The sequence below is a fragment of the Hydra vulgaris genome, chromosome 03 (assembly GCF_038396675.1).
Source record: "Hydra vulgaris chromosome 03, alternate assembly HydraT2T_AEP".
Lineage (NCBI taxonomy): Eukaryota > Metazoa > Cnidaria > Hydrozoa > Anthoathecata > Hydridae > Hydra > Hydra vulgaris.
The window spans coordinates 52,835,001-52,840,835 of NC_088922.1; the positions used below are offsets into that span (position 1 = coordinate 52,835,001).

Genomic DNA, 5,835 nt, shown 5'->3' on the forward strand with positions numbered 1-5,835 from the left:
TAATAAATTTTAAGTAAAGTTAATAGATTATTTTTTTCATTTCCTTATCGATTTATTTATTTGTTGTGTTTAAAGCGGAATATTTTTTGAGTTTGATAATACTTGTTAATTTATTTGATAACTTTTAAAATCCTAACACGTTATATTTTGCTTTTATATTTTCATTTAAAAATTCTTTATAATGTAGATAATAGCTTAGTATATTTTACTTTATATTACGATATTTCGTTGAGATTATTTTTAGAAAAATAAAATTTTCTCGTTTATAAATATAAATCTATAAAAAAAAATATTTTTAAAATATTTATAAACATTTTTTTATTATTTCATTTAGTCGTTTAATTTAACTACTTTCGGGAGCTTAAAATAGAAGGAAGTGGGGTGGGGGGGTCCAGGTCTGACTAACAGGAAGGGCTTATCAAAGGGTTACGTGCTGGGAATTTTTTATAGATCTAATAAACCGGGAGATCCTCAAAAAGAGGTAGGGTGTGTGAATATTTGTGCTCCGATTAATTTTCCAACTGTTTATCGTCACCAAAATTTATATCAGGGTTAAAATGTTTTTAATACGCCTTTAATGGTAAGACGAGATATCACAACCTTTTAAGATGTGATATATATTGAGTAGATATTTCTACATTAACTAAATGTTTTACTATTTTATTATTAAAAAGAGCATCTTTTCTCAAATCACTATTGCCTTTGGATAATCAACTAAATAATACGTCGGAAGAGCTTTAGTATTATCATCAACTTGATTATTTTAATTTTGATCAACAGCACCTGTTACTTCATTTGCATTGTTTGACAAATATTTTTTACCTTGATTGATAGCTGATTTGAAAATCGAATAATTCAACTCTCATCTGGCGGATCTGTTTCACTTGTATTCTGGTTTTACTTCTTGTGGAAGTGTAATTGCCGCTTGATTTACTGCTATTGTAACTGCAACTACCCCTTTTTTTTAATTTCTTGTCTTTATGGTTTGCATATGGTTGCTTTAAAAATATCCTACTAAGACAAAAGCACTTTTTGAAACAAAATTTTTTCTTTCGTCCAGTTTATTTGATACCCACAGGACTTTGAATTGACAATTTTCAGGAATTTCCAACACATTCCAACTTTCTAATAGCATTTGCTTTACATAATCCCTGGTTGGTTATGGAATTTTCTTAGGATCAAGCCTTAATTGCTCTTTTATAAGCTTTTACTCCAACTTTCGGTATTTAGCTTTCAAAGAACTATGAAAATCTGTATTTTGAAAATTTCCTGTAAGACCACCTATTTAAAAATATAGCCTTTTTTTAAGCATATGTTTTCAACAATTTTAGGTACTTATTAAAACTTTACATTTTGGGGAAGATTAAGTTTAACGCAAACACCTTTAAACACAAGTTTTTAGTTCAAGTGAGATTTTAAAGTCATTGCAGCTCTCTTTCAAGTAGATAAATTTCTGTTTACTAGTAGTAAACAGTAATTTAGGTCTCAACAAAATTTTCTTACAGCTACATATACATTTTCAGAAATAAAACTATTCTCCCTGATTTTTATATTGATTATAAGAAAGCTTAAAAAATGAGACCAAGACAATCAAAATTGGCCAAGAATTACCCCTTGCAATAATTTTTGACTAAAATTACTAAATATCGATTGCAATCAAAAAAATTGAATTTTAGGCATATATTAAAATGCATGCTCTTTTCGGAGTTTTGATACAAACCATATTTCTAAATGTTAGTAACGGTATTTAGTTTAAATTAATAATATTATTTATAAATTAATAATATTTAATAATAATAGAGCTATATTATGAAATACAGTTTATAATAATACAAATTAATCGAATATGGTTTGTGTTAATATTACGAGTAGAGCATGCGTACTAATAAACTTTTTCTGTTTAAAAATTTTGTGATTTATTTTAAGTTGTTACTTATTTTATTGTAAGTCAATTTTTAGTTTGAATTCAGTTTGAATTTAGGCTTGTAATATAGCTAATTTTGAAAAAAAACTTGTTTTTCAAATATTATTAGCATAAAATCATTTCACTTCTTAGAATGTTTTTCATATAAAAAAAATTGTTATAGCTATGTATGTTTTTATGTACAACTATTATATCTTTGCAATGCTTACTAATACTATGATAATACTGTACTTTACTAATGCTTCGCTAATTATATTTCAGTAAATAGAATGTTAAGATATAAAACAGGTCATCTATTATTTGGGTATTCATAACCACTCTCTGAGGTACAACTACCAACGGGACTAGATGTGATGCGACATATGGTGTACTTATGAGAAAATGTAAGCAACCTATACTGCATGTTATTTCTCAAATAATAGTACAATTAAATATACATTATAATTTTACAGAAACTTTCTGGAAAAACCAGCAAAAGAATAAAGCAGCTTTAACAGCAACATACACAACTTGTCATCATTTGCATTCCTGACAAAAAGAGTTGTTAACTTTTTTGAGCACAGAAAAAAGTCCTGACTGCTGTCAGAGAAAATAAAATAAAAACTTTCAGCTCTATAAGGACAGGCTAAACTGATTGATATATCTGTTTGCCAATGCAAAGATCTTAGATAATGCTAATATACCAAAGTTGATATTGTACTAGCTATGGAGCCCATTTTCCTAAAAGATACAAGGAGTGAACTTAAAATTAGCTGTTGGATCAATAGACAAAGAAGTAAAAACTGCAGAGTAATCGAAGCAAACAGAGCTTAAACCTTGATGATGTAGTGCCTTTAGTATCTATCATTTTTGCTACACCTATGACATCAGCTATACTTGAGGATATTGGCATTATTTCACATGATGAAAAAACAAAAGTTATTGACCGGATCAAGATCAAGCATGAGAACCTGAAAGCCATTGTTAACTTGAAAGTTAGTGAAGTTCAAGTAAAGGTGTTGTAGTTTGATGGTAAAAATGACCAGACTTTCAATAAAAAGAGAACCATAGTGATGGAAAAGCATATACCTTTGATTCAGGAACCTTGATGATGTTTTTAAAGACACTGCTCTTTTCTTAGGAAAACAGTTGAAGCATTAAAATCTCAAATTCTATAGGATTCAAAAGAACACAGTATCATTTTGGATAATTTACAAGTGCTAGGAGGTGATGGAACTTATGTAAACACTGGAGCTTCCACTATGTCATTTGTTTGTGTAGTTGAATGGGCCAAAACCTGCTCCTAGATACTATTCTATTAGAAAGTCTCTTGTAACTTGTGAAATTTGAAAGGTTGTTGATTTTCAATCTATAAACCATAATATAGAAATGCCAGATAGTGGAATGAAAAATGATCATTACTTATCAGCTTTGCCTTTTTGACATCTGTACTAAGTGGCACTTGTTCTACCAATCTAACCCTGGAAAATTGCTTCAATCATATATTATAATATTATTTAGTACAATTTTGGCTCTATGGATGTTAATATTATGTAGTAAGTGCACCTGTTCAATTTTAAACCTCCTTAAAAATAACATGTTAACAGACTAGAAAAAAAGCATTCTAAAGGAAAAATACTACAAATTATTACTTAAAATATAAAACGTCAAATATGGCAAGTTCGAAAAATTTGCCTAACTTGGGCAAAAATTGCTGCATTCGTGTCCGATTTTGCTCATTTAAGTTTCGTTTTTTTAGTTTTCTTATAGAAACCAGAGAAAATAATGAATTTAAAAAAAAAGTTAATTTCAATCCACCCTAGTGCGCCTGATGTGTGACAAAAATAAAATAAAATGTTGTCATTATAGTGGTTACCTAAAGTTATAGTACAAGCAAAACAAGTATACAAACAAACTTAATGTTATACTGCAAACTAAACAAGTATACAAACAAAATGAATGAATTATTTCATGGTTATTAGGTTGTAACATATTATTGAATTTTTTTGGGAAAGCTGTTTTGATAAAACATATAATACCAAATTTTCAACCAAAAATGAAAGTACTTGTGCACTTTTTGAAAAGAACTTAATCATAATTGTTTTACTTCTAAATAAGTAAAATTGATAAATAAATAAATTAAATACTGTTAAATTGCGAATTTTTTTTTTACTTTAGGTAAGTTTATTACATTTAAAGCATAGAGTGTTTAAGAGCGACTTTCTGTAAGAATCAGACAGAGCTCAATAGTGACCCTCTTTAATATCGCTAATTTTTAACATGTTGATGCTATTCATTCAGCTTAATTCCAAAATTTTAAAAAAAAATAATAATTGGTTCTTTAGATATTAGATGTCAAAGTTTGACTAAACTTTTAGAAATATTGACCCAATGGTGTCGAAGGCATTTTTGAATTCAAAAAAAAAAGCAAAGTAAATACTTTACAACAAGTATTCCACTTGACTATTGTTTATTGGCTTGTTCAGACCAAAAATTAATAAAATTGGTAAAGGATATTTTTTTCTTTGTCTAAATACCGTGCTTTAAAGTACGCAAAAAATGATTTTTTTGTCATTTTTTATTTTTGTTTTCATTCGAAGCTGCGATTATCCCACAGTTTTTTTTGTTATTATAAATCTTTATCTAGTTAAGTACCTACAAGTATAAAAATACCTCTATCGTAAAGTAAAGGCTTAGCCGCATCGAACTCAAAAACGAAACTCAAAAACGAACTCAAAAACGAAATTTTAATCTTTTTACGCATTGGTTGTGACATGGTTAAAGCCTTGGGTTCACTCTAAAATTCAATTTAAAAAAACTTGTATTGACCTTTATTCCATGTTATTTATAAAAAATACTTATGGGGTATTGCACTAGTTTAGAAAAAATAACATATAAATAGTATAGATACTTTCTTGGTGCTTCTATATTATATTTATAAGCACTTCAGTATGTTTCCTTGGTGCTCTATTTTATATTATATTTTATGGTCTTAAAGAGCAATGAGCTAGCTGGTGATTGGAACGAAAAATCTCTAATCAAAAATCGTTTAAACAGAAATTTTAACAATATAGAGAAAATATGTGCATATCATCGCTACACTTTAGGAATAGGATGGAAACAAGGAAAAATATGTATGCACCCTAATCACAAAGTACAAGCAGGAAAGAAAGCATTATTTGGGTGACCCGCGCCAACATCTATGACACTTCAAATATCTTCCAATTCATACATTCCAATCTGTTCAATCATATGCAACCGTCATTGAAAAGAATACTATTCCGAGACACGGAAAAAAGAAGCAAAAAAAAATAACTGAACACGAATCTACATTAACAGCTACTGATATTGATTTTATATCAGATGAGTTTTTACAAAATCAAGAAGAATTTGATACCTCAAATAAAATCACAGAAAATATTACAGCTTGTCCTGGGACCAGTCCTATTAAATTCCAGTTTAAAAGAAAACTTGAGCTCATCTATGAATCCACAAAGCAACAAATGCAAAATAATCATAAACGTATGGAAGAAACCTTCAGAAAAAAATTTGCAGAATCTATTGCGCCTGGTCAATCGGAAAAGTTTCTAAAAGTGCTTGAAGGTGATGAAAATGCCGAAACAGAAATTCCAGATGAAATTGAAAAAATTGTAGAAATTTATAAAAACGGTGGTGCAACAAGTCAACTTGTAATTTTGGTATTTATCGATCATAATAAATACACAAAACAATTTTTATGCAACACATTTAAGTGCACAAAATATAAAATAGGACTTGCCAGAAAATGGAAAGCCTCACAAAAAGGTTTTGTACTACCCCAAAAGAATTTATTTACAAGAAGTTGACTTTCGATTCCAAAATGTGAACATTTTTTAGATTTCATCTTTTTAAGTGAACTGTTACAAGACGTTTCTTATGATATTTCCCAAATA

General features: G+C 28.5%; 1 protein-coding gene across 14 annotated transcripts in view; it reads left to right on the plus strand.

Moving 5' to 3' along the window:
- Positions 1 to 188, plus strand: part of LOC100205121 (uncharacterized) — a 65,981-nt gene extending 65,793 nt beyond the window's left edge. For all 14 annotated transcript variants that reach the window (XM_065793642.1, XM_065793641.1, XM_065793639.1 and 11 more), the window contains one exon: positions 1 to 188. This exon is cut by the window's left edge and continues 2,422 nt beyond it. The gene's annotated coding sequence lies outside the window, so the exon portion shown is untranslated.
- The last annotated feature ends 5,647 nt before the right edge of the window (positions 189 to 5,835 follow it).